Raw genomic sequence first — 19,461 nt, 5'->3', positions numbered from 1 at the left:
TGCAAGTAGATACCTGTATTTGCCAAGGAACTAAATAACACACCTTCTATCCTACTTTTAATTTAATAAATTAACTAACAGATTTAGCTATACATTTTATAGCATTATTACAAATTATACAATGAGAAAAAGTACCATCTTGGTTTTACAGTTTTTATATTAATATTAGATCTATATAATTTTAATCATGACTGACTTTTAATAACCTATTTTATAAGCTACAGTTAATAATTTATTTCCCAGTGATTTTATAATATTCTTTAAAATGAGTATTAGTTAATTATTTAAATTGAAGAATAAAGTCAGATCTTTCCCTAACAGAAAGTAAGTCTGATTTGAAATGAAGACTGGCTTTGCTGATTCTACAAATGGTAGGTATTTTCCATATGGATATGAATCTGCACTTCAATATTTTAATAAAATGATACTGAAAGCATGTAACGATACAAGAATTTTACCGGTGAATTCTTCTTTCACCACAGCGTGTCAGCCTGGATTTTTATTCCTCTTTCTCAGCTCTATAGTTCTTCTGGAAAAGGTCAGTTGTCATTCCAATCCCTAAGAAAGGCAATGCCAAAGAATGCTCAAGCTACTGGACAATTGCACTCATCTCACACACTAGCAAAGTAATGCTCAAAATTCTCCAAGCCAGGCTTCAACAATATGTGAACTGTGAACTTCCAGATGTTCAAGCTGGTTTTAGAAAGAGGAACCAGAGATCAAATTGCCAACATCCGCTGGATCATCGAAAAAGCACAAGAGTTCCAGAAAACATCTATTTCTGCTTTATTGACTCTGCCAAAGCCTTTGAATGTGTGGATCACAATAAACTGTGGAAAATTCTTCAAGAGATGGGAATACCAGACCACCTGACCTGCCTCTTGAGAAATCTGTATGCAGGTCAGGAAGCAACAGTTAGAACTGGACATGGAACAACAGACTGGTTCCAAATAGGAAAGGGAGTACATCAAGGCTGTATATTGTCACCCAGCTTATTTAACTTATATGCAGAGTACATAATGAGAAACGCTGGGCTGGAGGAAGCACAAGCTGGAATCAAGATTGCTGGGAGAAATATCAATAACCTCAGATATGCAGATGATATCACCCTTATGGCAGAAAGTGAAGAAGAAATAAAGAGCCTCTTGATGAAAGTGAAAGAGGAGAGTGAAAAAGTTGGCTTAAAGCTCAACATTCAGAAAACAAAGATCATGGCATCCGATCCCATCACTTCACGGGAAATAGATGGAGAAACAGTGGGTGACTTTATTTTTTTGGGCTCCAAAATCACTGCAGATGGTGACTGCAGCCATGAAATTAAAAGACGCTTACTCCTTGGAAGAAAAGTTATGACCAACCTAGACAGCATATTAAAAAGCAGAGACATTACTTTGCCAACAAAGGTCCATCTAGTCAAGGTTATGGTTTTTCCAGTAGTCATGTATGGATGTGAGAGTTGGACTATAAAGAAAGCTGAGCACTGAAGAATTTATGCTTTTGAACTGTGGTGTTGGAGAAGACTCTTGAGAGTCCCTTGGACTGCAAGGAGATCCAACCAGTCCATCCTAAAGGAGATCAGTCTTGGGTGTTCATTGGAAGGACTGATGTTGAAGCTGAAACTCTAATACTTTGGCCACCTGATGCGAAGAGCTGACTCTTTTGAAAAGACCCTGATACTGGGAAAGATTGAGGGCAGGAGGAGAAAGGGACGACAGAGGATGAGATGGTTGGATGGCATCACCGACTCAATGGACATGAGTTTGAGTAAACTCTGGGAGTTGGTGATGGACAGGGAGGCCAGGCATGCTGCGGTCCATGGGGTTGCAAAGAGTCGGAGACGACTGAGCAACTGAACTGAACTGAACTGATAGCTCTTTTAGGTTACTTGGTAGCAGTCTGAGCCCAAAGCATCGCCTTCCTCTGGAACCCAAAGACCTAGGAGGATCTTCAAACTGTGACTAGACTCCCAATGGATTCATCTGAGGATAACCCAACCTGGACCCTGGAGTATCTTAAAATGTTGATGGATGAAGCTTCCTAAGCAATGCCAGTTGCCTCTTAACTCTGAAATGTTAACAAAGAACCTCAGTAACTTGACTCTCAATCCTAGTATCAAACCGGCAGATCTATCAGAAGATCCACCTCAGCTGATTGGGAAGTTTCCTGGTGAGAAAAAAACCCAATGAGAGGCATGAGGACACTTTAGAGTGAGCAGAGATACAGGATCCAAAGGTTGACTGAATCTCTCAGACTTCGATATGGCAAAGGAGTTCCTCGGTGTGACTCCAAAAGAGAACTACAGCAGGAGGAGGACATTGAGACTGGATCAAGAGTGCGAAGATTTCAATGCACCTGTAGTTACTGCAGGTTTAACAGAGATCCTTCTGAGGAAAATTATGAGAATTATCACAATACAACATACAGTAATTATGCCATGGAGTTGAATGAGTCATAAACCTTATTCCTGTATTATTTTTTCTTGCTGGTAATTTTAGGATCATTATGAAGCAGCTTGGGAAAGACTGTGTACCAGTATTTTGATAACCTATAACTTGGTCTTTTTTTCTTGCATTTTTTTTTTTCTACCTTAATCTGGTTATGAAGAATCTATGTAGCTTGTTCTTGAAATGATTTGAATATACTTTAGTTCCACTTTGATTTGACAAAAAGAAATACTAATAAGTCTCATTAACTCCAGAAAGAATGAAGGGATGGAGCCAAAGCAAAAACAATACCCAGTTGTGAATGGGACTGGTGATAGAAGCAAGGTTTGATGCTGTAAAGAGCAATATTGCACAGGAACCTGGAATGCTAGGTCCATGAATCAAGGCAAACTGGAAGTGGTCAAACAGGAGGTGACAACAGTGAACACTAACATTCTCGGAATCAGCGAACTAAGATGGACTGGAGTGGGTGGATTTAACTCAGATGACCATCATATCTACTACTGCGGGCAGGAATCCCTTAGAAGAAATGCAGTAGCCATCATGGTCAACAAAAGAGTCCAAAATGCAGTACTTGGATGCAATCTCAAAAATGACAGAATGATCTCTGTTCGTTTCCAAGGCAAACCATTCAATATTACAGTAATCCAAGTTTATGCCCCAACCAGTAACACTGAAGAAGCTGAAGTTGAATGGTTCTATGAAGACCTACAAGACCTTTTAGAACTAACACCCAAAAAAGATGTCCTTTTCATTATAGGGGACTGGAATGCAAACCTAGGAAGTCAAGAAACACCTGGAGTAACAGGCAAATTTGGCCTTGGAGTACAGAATGAAGCAGGGCAAAGGCTAATAGATTTCTGCCAAGAGAATGCACTGGTCATAGCAAACACCTTCTTTCAACAACACAAGAGAAGACTCTACACATGGACGTCACCAGATGGTCAACACCGAAATCAGATTGATTATATTCTTTGCAGCCAAAGATGTAGAAGCTCTACATAGTCAGCAAAAACAAGACCAGGGGCTGACTGTGGCTCAGATCATGAACTCCTTACTGCCAAATTCAGACTCAAATTGAAGAAAGTGGAGAAAACCACTAGACCATTCAGGTATGACTTAAATCAAATCCCTTGTGATTATACAGTGGAAGTGAGAGATAGATTTAAGGGACTAGATCTGATAGACAGATGCCTGATGAACTATGGACAGAGGTTCGTGACATTGTACAGGACACAGGAATCAAGACCATCCCTAAGAAAAAGAAATGCAAAAATGCAAAATGGCTGTCTGAGGAGGCCTTACAAATAGCTATGAAAAGAAGGGAAGTGAAAAGCAAAGGAGGAAAGGAAAGATATACCTATTTGAATGCAGACTTTCAAAGAATAGCAAGGAGAGATAAGAAAGCTTGCCTCAGCGATCAATGCAAAGAAATAGAGGAAAATAACAAAATGGGAAAGACTAGAGATCTCTTCAAGAAAATTAGAGATATCAAGGGAACTTTTCATGCAAAGATGGGCTCAATAAAGGACAGAAATGGTATGGACCTAACTGAAGCAGAAGATATTAAGAAGAGATGGCAAGAATACACAGAAGAACTGTACAAGAATGATCTTCACAACCCAGATAATCACAATGGTGTGATCACTCACCTAGAGCCAGACATCCTGGAATGTGAAGTCAAGTGGGCCTTAGGAAGCATCACTATGAACAAAGCAAGTGGAGGTGATGAAATTCCAGTTGAGCTATTTCAAATCCTGAAAGATGATGCTGTGAAAGTGCTGTACTCAATATGCCAGCAAATTTGGAAAACTGAGCAGTGGCCACAGGACTAGAAAAGGTTAGTTTTCATTCCAATCCCTCTGAAAGGCAATGCCAAAGGATGCTCAAACTACCACACAATTGCACTCATCTCACATGCTAGTAAAGTAATGCTCAAAATTCTCCAAGCCAGGCTTCAGCAATACGTGAACCGTGAACTTCCAGATCTTCAAGCTGGTTTTAGAAAAGGCAAAGGAACCACAGATCAAATTACCAACATCCGATGGATCATCGAAAAAGCACAAGAGTTCCAGAAAACATCTATTTCTGCTTTATTGACTCTGCCAAAGCCTTTGAATGTGTGGATCACAATAAACTGTGGAAAATTCTTCAAGAGATGGGAATACCAGACCACCTGACCTGCCTCTTGAGAAACCTGTATGCAGGTCAGGAAGCAACAGTTAGAACTGGACGTGGAACAACGGACTGGTTCCAAATAGGAAAGGGAGTACATCAAGGCTGTATATTGTCACCCAGATTATTTAACTTATATGTAGAGTACATCATGAGAAATGCTGGGCTGAAGGAAGCACAAGCTGGAATCAAGATTGCCGGGAGAAATATCAATAACCTCAGATATGCAGATGACACCACCCTTATGGCAGAAAGTGAAGAAGAAATAAAGAGCCTCTTGATGAAAGTGAAAGAGGAGAGTGAAAAATCTGGCTTAAAGCTCAACATTCAGAAAACAAAGATCATGGCATACAGTCCCATCACTTCATGGCAAATAGATAGAGAAACCGTGAAAACAGTGGCTGACTTTATTTTTTTGGGCTCCAAAATCACTGCAGATGGTGACTGCAGCCATGAAATTAAAAGACGCTTACTCCTTGGAAGAAAAGTTATGACCAACCTAGACAGCATATTAAAAAGCAGAGACATTACTTTGCCAACAAAGGTCCGTCTAGTCAAGGCTATGGTTTTTCCAGTAGTCATGTATGGATGTGAGAGTTGGACTATAAAGAAAGCTGAGCACCAAAGAATTTATGCTTTTGAACTGTGGTGTTGGAGAAGACTCTTGAGAGTCCCTTGGACTGCAAGGAGATCCAACCAGTCCATCCTAAAGGAGATCAGTCCTGGGTGCTCATTGGAAGGACTGATGTTGAAGCTGAAACTCCAATACTTTGGCCACCTGATGCGAAGAGCTGACTCTTTTGAAAAGACCCTTATGCTGGGAAATACTGAGGGCAGGAGGAGAAGGGGACGATAGAGGATGAGATGATTGGATGGCATCACCGACTCAATGGACATGGGTGGGTGAACTCCAGGAGTTGGTGATGGACAGAGAGGCCTGGCGTGCTGCGGTTCATGGGGTTGCAAAGAGTCGGACACAGCTGAGCAACTGAACTGAACTGAGTAAGTCTCAGGTAATGTCTGTTTCATAAGCCTGAAGTTCTGTAAGATGAAACTCAGTATCAAGAATTTCAAACAAATTAACTTGTGGAAGGAAAGTAAAGAAAACATTGGTTGGCTTGGCCAGAGCATTGTTAGCATGTTGAAATGTAATAAAAATTTTTGATGTGCTATTTCAATTTTCAGTAGTGAATAAATATGTTTATAGAGGATCTTAATAAAACGTGAGACTTATTTGAACACCTTTTAAAAAAAGGAATTTTATCCAAAAAATTGTATTGACAAAGAAATATGAAAACCAGTCTGATTAGCTGCCTCTGAGTGAAAAGATGACATAATTATTTTGATAAGACTGAAATCGATACTCAAACGACTAACAAATCCTTTTGCAAGATCTGTGGTTTTCGAATTCTTTTAATTAAATAAAATTTTTAATAAAATTAAAGGAGGAGTCTATTTGGTAATGTGACACTTATGAGGAATTGTGATTGTTGGCATGTAATTTAGAAGTAGTTCAAAGGCTTTAGGGATATCATTTTAACAGTTTCTTCCTTTCCCAATGTGAACATTCCTCAACATTTATGTCTATAAAAATAAAAAACAGGTAGAGAATTGTTGGGCTTCCCTGGTGGCACAGCACTAAGGAATCCACTTGCCAATGCAGGGGACACAAGAGATATGAGTTCAATCTCTGGGTCAGGATAATTCCCTGGAGTAGAAAATGGCAATCTACTACAGTTTTCTCACCTGGAAAATTCCATGGGCAGAGGAGCCTAGCGGGCTTCTCCGAAATGGATTGCCTTCTCTGAAATGGATTGCCTTCTCTGAAATGGATGCTGGTGGGCATCAAATATTTAGGGTATTTGGAGCCCACTAGGAGAAGGCGATGGCACCCCACTCCAGTACTCTTGCCTAGAAAATCCCATGGACAGAGGAGCCTGGTAGGCTGCAGTCCATGGGGTCGTGAAGAGTCAGACACGACTGAGCGACTTCACTTTCACTTTTCACTTTCATGCACTGGAGAAGGAAATGGCAACCCACTCCAGTGTTCTTGCCTGGAGAATCCCAGGGACGGGGGAGCCTAGTGGGCTGCCGTCTATGGGGTCGCACAGAGTCGGACACGACTGAAGCGACTTAGCAGCAGCAGCAGATACATTAAATCGGAGAAGGCGATGGCACCCCACTCCAGTACTCTTGCCTGGAAAATCCCATGGACGGAGGAGCCTGGTGGGCTGCAGTCCATAGGGTCACGAAGAGTCGGACACGACTGAGCGACTTCACTTTCACTTTTCACTTTCATGCATTGGAGAAGGAAATGGCAAGCCACTCCAGTGTTCTTGCCTGGAGAATCCCAGGCACAGGGAGCCTAGTGGGCTGCCGTCTATGGGGTTGCACAGAGTCGGACACGACTGAAGTGACTTAGCAGCAGCACCAGATACATTTAAGAATGATATAATGGTTATAGTTTAAAACATCAAAATTTGCAGTAAGTCAGAAATTATATCCTCTACAAGAATTTATATGATAGAAAATTTAGGTGTCAACTTAGGAATGAACAAGGAGATACATAGTTCTTTAAAATTCTTTTATAGAGTCCATTTCAAAAAATGTCTGAAGACCACCAGCCTATACGGTATATTGTGGAGATGGGGTTCAAAGGTAGAACAGAAGCTGCTAGAAATGATCTTCGATCCTGCATTCCAAATTATATTCCTCCCCAGTTCTCCTGAGTACCTGAAATTACCCATCATCAGAATCCTAATACTTCAAATTCTGACACTGGTTTCCCACAGTTTTTGTTGTGTAAGAGGAGAGGTGATTACCAAACAGATTAGGATCTGCAAGGAATATGAGAAAGGATAGATGTATTTTTTATTATGGAAAAAGGTGGTGGGGGTACAAATTAGGACACCTGAGTATTAGTCTCTGCTCTATGTCTATCCAGAAGTTTATGCTACAGGAGAAGCTACTATATTCTCTATCTAGGTATTAATAAAATAATTTGTTAAACTTCCACCAAAAAGGAACAGGGAGGGGGCACCTTAAAGGTCAGGCTGCTTATTTCTGTATCAGGAGGTATAGAAAGGATTGGACTTCCCAGGTGGTGCTAGTGGTAAAGAGTCTGCATGCCAGTGCAGGAGATAAGAGATGGGTGTTCGATCCCTGGAAGGGAAGATCCCCTGGAGGAGGGCACAGCCACCAAATCCAGTACTCTTGCCTGGAGAATCCCATGGACAGAGGAGCCTGGCTGGCTCCTCTTACCCCCAAAGGGTCGCAGAGAGTCCGATACGAGTGAAGCAACTTAAAACACAGCACATAGAAATGATTAATTATTAACCACAAGAATACGCCATCAAGTGTCACTCACTGCCTCCCTAAGCTGAGAGCTTGATGAGAACTATAGCCCCAGTTCCACCTCTGGAACTGTGGTGCCCAAACTAGGAAGATGCGGAACAGAGAATGTCTAAAGCTTTGTGGTTAAGCTTTGTATAGACAAGGGAGGAAAGCAATCACCCATGCCTCCTATGGCATCTTTAGCTACCACAGACCCCAAACACAGTACTTTGTAAACGTTTCTAGTTTATTGGAACACTCCCTTCAAAAAAAATTTTTTAAGTTAAATTTTTTTGGGGGGGAGGGGAGAGAGGAGACAAAAGAAAGGAGTTAAGGTCTAAAAGGACAGAGAAGGTAAAGCTTCTCACCTCATTGCTCCAGTCACCCAATTCCTCTTCTAAGAGGCAACCTTTACCAGTTCCTCATCTAACTTCTCTCTTTTATTTATTTTTACCAAAAGTCACTCTCTTTTACTTTGTTTGAAAATCCTCCAATCATACTCCCTCCTGGTGACAGGGGGAAACCATAAAGGGCCTGGCTTTGTTCACCCGAAACGAACCTACGAGGGTCAGTGGTAGCTGGTTTCGAGGCTGGGGGTGGGACTGACGGGGGAATGAGCCTGAGAGAACCCGAGAGGATCGTCAGGGCGCACTCCCTAAACAGGCGAGTCCCTCACGGCTCCTCGACGTCGTCCTTTTCAATAAGGTGCTAGTAATACCTGCATTGCTTCCTTCAGGGGGTGGGTCGAAGATCGCAGGCCGTGCGTGCGGACTGCGCACAGCAAAGCGCCTCAGGACCCTAAAGGCGCAGGAGGCCGCCTGGCGGCTCTGAGCCCTGAGGAGAGGCACGGCTTCCCTCACAATCAGCCCCTCCGGCCCTCCCCAGCACCAGGAGCGCACCTTCTCGCCCGCAGGCGGCCGACGAGACGGCGCAGAGCCCGCGGGGCCTCGGACTCCTCCCCGCGCCCGCCTCAGGCCTCAGGTGACCGAGTCCCCTCTTCAGGAACAGGTGGCGGCTCCTTATTGCTATAGAGACGACCCGGCTCGCGAGCCGCGCCCAGGCCCTGACCGGGGCGTCGTGACGTCATCACGCCCTCCCCGGGCGCCCAGCCTGGCGGGCGGTGCGTCACCCGGGTCGGGGGGCGGGGCGGGGCGGGGCTCGGAGGGGCATCGTTCGAGACCCCGGCCGCCCGGGCTCCAGCGGCCCGGGAACCGGGATAAGTGAGACGGCGGCCGCCGCCACTCGGGGTGCGGGGTGGAGCCTGCCCTGTATTTTCTATACGGGTTCCGGGGTCCGGTGGAGGCCCGCCGAGAGGAGAGGAAAAGTGCGGCGGCCCTGGAACCTGGATATCGCGCGAGGCAAGCGGCTCGCGGGCGGGCGGGCTATGGCGCAGGCGGGTTGCGGGGCCGGCGCTGGTGGCGGGGCCCGGTGCATGGCGGTCTGTCGGCGGAGTCGCCCTCGGGGGCTGTCAGGTTGGTGGCTGCGGGAAGAGTGGGTCCACCGTGCCCAGGTGGGAGGCCGGGCGGGCGCAGGGTCCCGGGAAGGTCCCGAGCCTGGCGTGCCCACCCTCCTCTGGCCCTGTAGCTCGGTGGTCGGACTGCTGCTCGGCGGCCTGGCCCTCCCGCACCTCGGGTCCCGGCTCCCATCCCTGCCTCCCAATTCTGCCCTGCGACTCCTGCCCCGTGACTCCCACACCCCACCGTGTGACTGCGCCCGCCCCCACCTCTGACCCCCCACCCACTGACCCTAAGACCTCACCAGGTAATCCTCACTTATTACTCATTGACTCTGCCAATCCAGGAACTTCCCCAGCACTGCCCAGGGGCCCACCAACACAGTGACTGACGACCGGACATCCCCACATCCCTTCAAACCTTACTGACTCCACTAGTCTGGTAACCCGTCCAGTTCTACCCTGTATTCCCCCACACACACAAACTTGGTGACTCCCCTCAAACCTTTTCTGGTAACTCCTAAACTCAGCCGTCTAAAATAGTTTCTCAGCCAGTCATCTTCTATGTAACCCTCAATGTCTGATAATCCATTCTTTTCCCTGTAATTTCATGACCTCATTCCATGTTCCCCCTCCATGCTGAAGTCACCTCCGCTGACGTCCCTGTCTGCACTTCAGCCCCCCAGTGTCAACCAGCACATGACTTAACAAGTGCCCTAGCATGGAGCTGGTGCCCAGGAAATTATAGAGATGAATATGAAGTAGATGCAGTTGGAGGCATCAGAGAATCTGGATTGAGTATGTGGTCCCAGATTCAAGTCCTAGCCCTGCCACTAGGACTCCTTTCTTCTCTCTGGACCTCAGTCTCTCATCTATGATAAGGTTGGGTTAAATGACCTCAGTTTCCTTCCAGCTGTGAAGTGCTACAATTCTCAATCAAGATAATATTTGTTTGCAATCGTTTTTGTATTCCTAGCTAGAAGTTTACTGTTATAACCTCACCCCAGGGTCAATAATGTATTCAAACACTTGGCACGAAGCCTAGCCTAAGGGAGCCCTTAAGTATATGCTGAGAAGCTCTTACGGGTCTTAACTCCATCCTGGGTGCTAGGGAGTCAGCAGATAATGAATGCAGGGCCCACACTTTGCATTATCTTTGTACCCCTGAGCTCTTGGAATCCCTCTCCTCTTAGGTCTCCTATGGCCTCCTTACTTCTTTGGCTCTTGACTCTGGTTATCTCCTTAATGAAGATTAGCACTTAGAGCTAAGCACCTACTGTGTACCACGCTTTGTATGTGTAAATTAAGTTTTCCCTTCACAAACCCAAGACATGATTCTTCCTATGTCTACCACTGTTTCCCATATTTTGTTTGTTTTGGTTTAGTTTTAAACAAATGACGAACCTGGATTCACACAGATGAGTGGCAGAGCTGGCATCTGAACCCACAATCTTCAAAACTCTTTTGATCCATAGCTTCTCTTGCTCCTAAACCTACCTGGGTTTCCAGATTACCCTCAGCCCCTTGTTCCTTATTTTCTAATAATTCCTAAGCCCAACATCAACACTTGCCATGACCTCCAAGGTTTCTATTAATATTAACTTTTCCCGCATGGCTTGGTGTCTTCCTCAACCCATTATTCATAACTTCTGACCCCAAGTGTCCTGAGACCCCTGCACCTTAGTACCTCTCTTTATCCTTTGTCCAAATATCCTCTCACCCTATGAGTCCTTGGAGCTCCCGCTTATCCTAAGGTGTCTCCCATCTCACTGGCACTTTACCCTAAATCCTCTCATCCTAAGTCTGCTTACCCCCAGGAATTCATATAAATAAGAGATTTCCAATCTCTTACGAGTGTTCCAGCTGCCTCCCTTCTGCCATCCATAGCTACATCCTATTACCCAAAACCTTTATCTAGTGACCACTTCACCCAGCTTCAGTGAAGTGACCCCCTTCCATTCCAGTGGGAACCCATCCTTCATAATCTGTACACCCTCCCATTCAAAGGTCCCTCCTTTTCACATCCTGTTAGTATCTTGTGAGATCCTGCCTCTCAAGGTCTTGGGTCACATGGCATCTTTTTCACTTCCATCAGTGATCTCCTTTTCAAACCAGAATCGTCCCTTTACTAATCCCTATTCCTGTGTCCCATCCATTCTCACAGTGCCTTTTTCCTACCTTACTCCTTCTCTCTCATGCATCCTCACCTCACCAATCTTGGTAACATTGATTATGATGTAAACCTTTCTTCCATCTTAATTCTGCCCTTCTTCCCACTCTCCTGTGCACCTAATTCCAGGGGCATATGAATGAGCATGCACTTTCTCCTTCCTACACAACCTGGCCAACCAAACCTCATTGGTTTGTCCAAAGAGCTGCACTCTTCTGGTAATAGACCACTAAGGTCACAGTCCTTTAGGTAGCCAGGAGAGAGTTCTTGGAAGTCCTTCTGAATCCATCTAGCCATGTCTCCTTGACACAGTCTCGTCTGTTTATGAAGCTGCTTGCTGTATATGCTCTCAAAGAGTAGAACACTTTGAGTGTCGGCCCTGAGGTAGCCCCATTGTTTTCCAAACCCTGGGAGGACTTTCCAATTCTCTGCCACCAGAAGACTGGATGATAAGTAGCAACATGTGACATGAAAGATCCACTTCCAAAAGTCTATTCTGTGGGTCACTGAATTCTCTGACCCCATATAATATACGTATTGGCTGTATAGCAATAAATTCAGCAGAGGGCAAAATTAGAGTTAAGGAAGAGGTAAATCTTGGGGTCTGCAAATTCTGTGGATTGATTTTTTTTAAAGGAACTTTCGCCTTGGGTTTGTTTAATCTCTCAGGCTAGAATGTATTCCGCCTTGGATGTTAGCTATTCCCACTACCCTCTTCTCACCCAACACCCATCCTCCACCCCACACTGATTTCCTTAAGAACAGAGGCTGGGTTTTCTTATTTTCTGTCTTCTTAATCCTGTCCCTCATATGTAGCAGGTAGTCAGTAAATACTTACTGGATTGAACAAGTTCATTCAGAAATTCTGCCTCAGATACAAACAAGTGAAAACAGCTCATGTCTACATCTATTTTGTAGCTACAAAACCCTTCTCCCCAAATCCCTCCAAACATGATAAGTGGCATGTTTTGTTGATTTAAACAGTCTGGAATTTAGATACTTCCTTTTTTAGTCATTGCTTTGGTGAGAGAATGGGTGTAAGTGCTTTTTTTTAAACTGTATTTCTAGTAAAACTAGAGAAATTGGTTGACATAGTTGCTAGAATACAGTGTTAACAAGACCAGAGTGTGTCATATGTAGATCAGTTCTCCAGAAACAGCTTCATGAAATATTCAGTGGGGGTTGCAGAGACAGAGAATAGAAGAAACCAAATTGACATAATGTTGGTAATTGTTGAATTTGGGTAATGGGTTCATGGAGTTCATTATACTATTCTGTCTACTATTCTGCATGTTTGAAATCCATAATAAAGAGTTTGAGAAAGAAGAAGAGGACAGCTAGGTGAACACGTGCAAGTTTAGCACTGTTCCTTGAAAGATATCTCAAAGCAGATTAGTTGCTGTTAAACTGAGTCAGTACTACTATCTAGTCCCAACCTGTTTTTGACCTCTTCTGTTTATGAGGTATCAGGATGCCAAAGCCAAAAATTAGCACTATGCAGAATTGTACCATCCTGGCAACAAGCACCTGTTGCCCTGGTCCTGCCTTGCTTCCCAGCCCAGACCTGGTTTCTTGTAGTAAGGGACTGGGCTGGGCCTAAGAAGAAGGAGAAGCTGTGTGGGGAGTGAGGGAGAGGTCAGAGCTCAACCAGGGTCTTTCCCTTCTGGCCTGAACCCTTTAGATTACTGGGAGATTCTAAAGGTAAGGATGTTCGTTCATTCATTCATTTACTCATTCATTCATTCCACTTATGTTTGCTGAATATCTGCTAGAAGCCAGGTACTTTTCTAGTACCTGGGGATAGAGTAGTAAATAAAACAAAGCTCTAGGATTTAAGTAGCTCACCTGTTGGGATGAAGCAGAAGCATATGATAAACAACTGAAATATATATGGAGAAAATTAACCAGAGAAGGAAGATAAAGAGTACCAGAAGTCAGGGTATTAAATTTTATTAGGGTGGTCAAGGAAGTTCTCACTGAAAGGGTAACATCTAAGCAAAGACCCAAAGGAAGTTAAGGGGTGAGCCAGGCATTTATCTGAGGGAAGTATATTCCCTCTGCTGTCAGAGAGCAAGTGCAAAGGCCCTGAGGCAAGAGTATGCCTCATATGTTCAAGAAACGTGAGGACACCAGTCATTATGGCTGCAGTAGTGTGAGAGAGGAGAAAGCAAGAGATGTGGGTGGGAGTAGATTTGTGGTAAATCGTATTAGGCCTTATAGGCCCCTGGATTTTTGGTGAATTGTGAGTGAGATGGGAGCCATTGGAGTGTTCGAGGCACATAAGTGACATGATCTGACATAAAGGATCATCCTGGCTGCTATGTTGAGAATAGGTTGTAGTGGGCAAGAGGGGAAGGAAGGAAACTGATTAGGGAACTGCTACTGTGGTCCAGGCAAGGAAAGTGGGTAGCTTGGACCCGAAGTAAAAAGCCAAAGAGTGAGAAGTGCTTGAATTCTGGATATGTTTTGGAAAAGGAGCCAATAGGATTTGCTGAAGGATTGAAAGTGGCATGTAAAAGAAATAGAGAAGTTGAGGATTGCTCCGTCACTTTTGGCCTGAGCAGTTTAACAATGGAGTTCCCATTTACTGAAAAGGGGGAGCCTGGAAGAAGGGCACACGGTGAGGAAGGGAGCTAAGGTATTCACTTTTGAATATGTCAAGTTTGAGATGTGTGGGGACATGGAAATATTGAGTAGGCAGCTACATATACAAGTCTCTCCGACTTGTTAGTGAACGTCTGCCCTTCTGGGAACTGAAAGAACACTGTTATCGGGCCAGAGACAAAGGAGCAGAGTGGAAGAGCACTGACGGCTCTGGCATGGGACTCGGCTCTGCCCCCAGGTAGCCATGTGATCCTTTGGGACTCCTCTGGCAGCTCTGGCCTCTGTCTCTTCATCTGCAGAATGACTGCTTTAGACTAGAAATGAGCTGTCGTCTCAGCCCCTCCCGCTGTGAGAGCTGATGAAGCAAGCTTAGAGCAAGTGAGATAATGTATCTGTATATCTGAGAGCATGTCGGAAACTGCTGAGCTCTACACAGGGTAATGTTATTGGTGCTGAGTTCTCCCTTCCTTCACTAAAGCAATACCCAGTGAATGCCTGCCATGTTCTGGGCTCTGGACACAGAGGATCCAATGACAGGGAGATATATCCGTGCCCTCATGAAACACTGCAGACGAGCCGCCTGGTGTAGTAACTTCATTGCTGAGTGCAGAAGAAATGGCTGGGGTCTGACGGTCTGGTGTGGTGTTGGCCAGGGAAATCTTGTTCTTGAACTGGCTCTGGGAAAAAACTTTGTGGATGTCATAGATGAGGCAAGGTGGTAATTCAAGTGAGGAAAAAGTGGGCATCCTATCTGGGGCTGGAGAAAGAGCTGGGATGGTGGGATTCAGTCCCTTCCCTCTTTCATTCCTTCACTCAGCATTTCCTCTTCTGCCAGGAACTTCTTCTAGGGAGCTTATGTCTCTGCGGTAAATGAAGGGTTTCAAAGCCAATCTCAGAAGTTTCAATCAGATCTGATTCACAATAAGTGGAGCTGATTTAGGATTCAAATTTGAGCTAAAGAGCTCAGTTAGCTAAGTGACCTAGTAGTGTTATTCATTTAGTATCTGTGGGCACATTCTTTGTAAGGTGCTAATTAAGCCGAAATGCTTGCTCTCTAAGAACTTGAATTATAAGCAGTTTAACAGTAAGTAGGAGTGTGTTATTTTCATCCCAAAAGAGTTAAGTTTGAGGGAAAAATAACATAACTGGCAGAGTAATCCCTTCACTGCATCTGGAAGCACAAACATCTTATCCTGTGCCATTTAGATGTTTATGTTTCTATTTAAGGAGAGTCTCTGACCAACTAAACAAGAATATAAGATATAAGGACTTCTTTGGCAGTCCAGTGGTTAGGACAGGTTAGGACTCTGTGCTTCCAATCCAGGGGGCACAGGTTCAATTCCTGGTCAGGGAACTAAGATCCTGCATTCTGTATGCCTTGTGGTGCAACAAATAATAATACTTTTTTAAATACAAGATATAGCCCATCTTAATGAACAGGATCCCTGGAGAAGGGAATGGCAACTTACTCCAGTATTCTGCTGGAGAATCCCATGGACAGAGGAGCGTGGTGGGCTATAGTCCATGGGGTCCCAAAGAATCAGACACGACTGAGCGACTAACACTTTCAACTTTCAATGAACAGGTCACTCACAAAATGAGAGTGGGTATGTAACCAGCATCTTGTGCAAGTAGCTCTTGTTTTCTGTCCTGTCTTTCTGGGATGAATGTTAGACCTCAGCACCTGAACCTTTTCTGGTGGGGTTAAGCATTGACAGATTGTTCTCTGGAGAACCTGGAGCCCCTATAGTGCCATCAGCAATGCACACTTGCGCCCGCCTCTCCTGGCCTTGCCAACATCGATGGTTGGATATTTCTTTTTTTTTTTTTTAATTAATAGACTATTTCTTAGAGCAGTTTTAGGTTTACAGAAAAACTAAACAGAAAGTACAGAGAGTCCCTGTGTACTCCCTTTTTGCGCACCCCCTACCCTAAGCCTCCCAGTTTCCCCCAGTTAGCATCTTACACTGGTGGGGTATATCTGCTACAATTGATGACCTGATGTGGAGGCATTATTATTAACTAAGTCTATAGTTTATATTATGGCTCACTCTTTGTGTTGTACACTCTGGATTTTGACAGGTATACAATGTCAAGTATCCACCATTATAGACTTGTGCAGAATAGTTTCACTGCTCTAAAAATGTGTTATGCTCTGCCTATTCATCCCTCCCCTCCTTCCCCTGCACCCTTGACAACCACTGATCACTTCACTGTCTCTTAAGTTTTTTCTTTTCCAGAATATCATATCATTAGAATGATACTGTATGTAACCTTTTCAGATTGGCTTCTTTGACTTAGCAAAGTACATTTTAAGGTTCCTCTGTGTCTTTTCGTGACTTAATAACTTTTCTTTTTATTGCTGAATAATGTTCCATAGTATGAATGTACCACAGTTTGTTTATTGAAGGATGTCTTGATTGCTTCCAGTTTAGGGCAATTATGAATAAAGCTGCTATAAACATCCATGTGCAGGTTTTTCTGTAGACATAAGTTTTCAACTCATTTGGGTAAATACCTAGGAATAGGATTTCTGGATCTTATTGTAAGAATATGTTTAGCTTTGTAAGAAACTGCCAAACTGTCTTCCAGAGTGCCATTTTGCTCTGCCATTTTGCATTCCCACCAGCGTTTGGAGTTTGTAGTGTTCTGGATTTTCAGCTCCTGTAGTAGGTGTGTGGTGATATGTCATTGTTTATTGGCTGTGAATATTTTCACTTTGATTTTTGGTAATTCAATAAGTATAATATCATCATGATTATTCTTTCTTGTTCTTTAATTACTAATGAGAATGAACCTTTTTGTGTGTGTGTTGTTTACTTAATATTAGTGTTTTTTTGCTTGTGTGAATTCATATTGTCCAGGGGAAATTTGGTATTATTCTTGGAGGTTTGTAAGTGTCTGCACGTGGCTTTTTCTCTGCCTGGGTTTTTTTTTTATTGTGGTAAAATACACAGAACATAAAATTTACCATCTTAACCATTTTTAAGTGTACAGTTCAGTTACATGTTTTTTGTTTTTTTTTTTTTGGAGTGTAGTTGATTTACAGTGTTGTGTTAGTTTCTGCCGAACAACAAAGTGAATCAGTTACACATGTGCATATATCTGCACTTTTTTATATTGTTTTCCCACATAGGTCATTACAGATTATTTAGTTCCCTGTGCTATACAGTAGGTCCTTATTAGTTATTTATAAGTTACATGTGTTTTTAATAACATGCCTTATATTTTATTTCTTTTCACTCAGATAATTACTAATGTAGAAATACAGAAAACTTCTCAGAAAGGACAAAGTGACATTAGGTTGGGAGGGACAAAGACTGAGGGAGTCAAGTGGCAAACAAATGAGAAGCAGATTTGGAAGGGCTGTAGTAAAATGATTCAGTGTTTGTTATTATAGAATATTTCTTTAATTATTTCTTTAATATTTCCCCCTAATGCTGAGGGTTTTTTTAAAGCCAACTCTTCTGACTTAGATTTCTTATGCTTCAGAGGGCCAAAACTACCTTGTCTTCCTGTTTGAGATCTGGATATTATTCCATTTTGATTAACTGATAATATAAATTTAGCCTTTTTGTCCCAGAGTGATGTTTTAAATAACATGATGTTTCTAAATAACTGTGATGATCCAGTCCCTTCTGAAACTGTCAAATAGCCTGTCTCAAGAACGCAGTGACCCCAAGCTGAATTCCAGTAATAATTCAAATATAACCTCCTCATATCTATATTAGTTTGTTTGTTCATGATATCCTTAGGATAACCCTTCCAAATTGCCTTTTTTTCTGGACTTTTCTTTTCATGGACTAAAGGTGAGTTTGAAACTAAGCCATGATTGCTCTGTTGAGTGTTTACAAACTAAGGTGCTAAATTCACTTAAACATTTGTCTGAAAATTAGATTTTTAAGTTATCTGTTTTAGTTTAAATGAAGGCCATTTTGCAGTAAAGGAGACTGTATTTTCATTGACTTTTTTGGAATTAAAAATAATCCATTTTGCCCAATTACTCCCTTTTCTGTGACTAATTCAAACCTGTAAAATTGCAGTAGCCAAATAGGAACCATACTAAAAAGCACTTTGGGCTTTTAACATCAGTGTGCCTTTTGGAAAGAGATGTTTAGCTGGTGTTTTAAATGTGTTTCTGTTATTAATTTCCTGTTTTCTCTTTAGTTTTTGGAAACCCACAGAACCAAGCCTGTTTCACTACGGGTTTTGTGTGTGCATTGAAGTCTTTTTCTATAATAACAAACACTGAATCATTTTACTACAGCCCTTCCAAATCTGCTTCTCATTTGTTTGCCACTTGACTCCCTCAGTCTTTGTCCCTCCCAACCTAATGTCACTTTGTCCTTTCTGAGAAGTTTTCTGTATTTCTACATTAGTAATTATCTGAGTGAAAATTGTCATTTTTTCCCCAAAGTTGAACATTTCTCTGTTTCCAAGCAAACGTTTTCTTTTTTTCTTTTTTTGGCTCCTCAGTACCTTCTGGGCTGACAGAGTCCAGAAACCCTATTTCAAATGTTCCCAGAATTCAGGTTAGCAGAAAATGATAGACTAGCAAACAGGTGCCTGTAGTCCAGGCGAAGCCCTGCTTAGGTGTGGGTCAGATTAGATCTGAACCATGTCATAGTGGAGAAGAAGCACGTGGCTACTCTTTCATTTCCCATCTGTCATACCTCTTATTTTTCTGCTTTGAGGAGACAATTTAAGCCCATCTTTTTTCACAGGGAAAGATTCAATGTATCTAAAAAGTTTTTGTAAATGTTCTCTCTCTGGTAACTATAATTTATGTTTACAAGAGGAAACACATTTATATATTATGAAGTCATGGAGCTGTTTCCTGCACCAGAACCAACAATAGGTTAAGTTCATTTAAAAATGCAACAAACAGGAACTGGACTTGCTGTTAATTCTGGGTGTGTCAGTCTCCCTTTTCATCCCTACCTTTTGTCTTGGCTCTTATTCCTCACCACACCTCCCCCTAGACTAGCTCTCCATTCAGCTCAGGTCATTAGGGAGCTGGTAAAAATTACACCCTCCAAAAAGAAAAGGTAGCGGCTACTCCTGCTCCCCCCGCCCAGCTCCCCACTGCCCTTTGTCAGAGGGCCGGGGGAGTTACAAATCTGAAGTGTCCTGTACAGGCAGGAACTGCTCAGACCCAGCCATCCTCAGGCAGTGACAAGCCTTCTTTGGCTCTGCCAATGTCCCTGCGGTAGTACTGGCACAGGAGGCTTCAGAGTTGACCATTATTTAACAAAAGAAAGGGAGAAAAATGGCAATCAGAC

The 19,461-nt window shown here is 43.2% G+C and overlaps 1 protein-coding gene, 1 long non-coding RNA gene and 1 pseudogene across 3 annotated transcripts in view; 2 read left to right on the top strand and 1 right to left on the bottom strand.

Annotated features, from left to right (window-relative positions):
* The window catches only part of LOC102416294, a 35,976-nt gene extending 26,989 nt beyond the window's left edge, over positions 1 to 8,987 (bottom strand). The window contains exon 1 of the long non-coding RNA XR_326811.3: positions 8,852 to 8,987. This is a non-coding gene — a long non-coding RNA (uncharacterized LOC102416294). The remainder of the gene's footprint in view (positions 1 to 8,851) is intronic.
* Positions 1,970 to 2,455, top strand: LOC102415971 (annotated as a pseudogene).
* Positions 8,988 to 9,128: 141 nt separating the features above from the next.
* Positions 9,129 to 19,461, top strand: part of ZNF76 (zinc finger protein 76) — a 29,674-nt gene continuing 19,341 nt past the window's right edge. The window contains exon 1 of one of the 2 annotated variants that reach the window (XM_006050364.4): positions 9,129 to 9,424. The gene's annotated coding sequence lies outside the window, so the exon portion shown is untranslated. The remainder of the gene's footprint in view (positions 9,425 to 19,461) is intronic. The other variant, XM_025271240.3, reaches the window with a different exon arrangement.

This window comes from Bubalus bubalis, chromosome 2 (genome assembly GCF_019923935.1).
Source record: "Bubalus bubalis isolate 160015118507 breed Murrah chromosome 2, NDDB_SH_1, whole genome shotgun sequence".
Lineage (NCBI taxonomy): Eukaryota > Metazoa > Chordata > Mammalia > Artiodactyla > Bovidae > Bubalus > Bubalus bubalis.
Note: the sequence above shows the minus strand (reverse complement) of the source record. Positions and strands in the feature narration are given on the sequence as shown.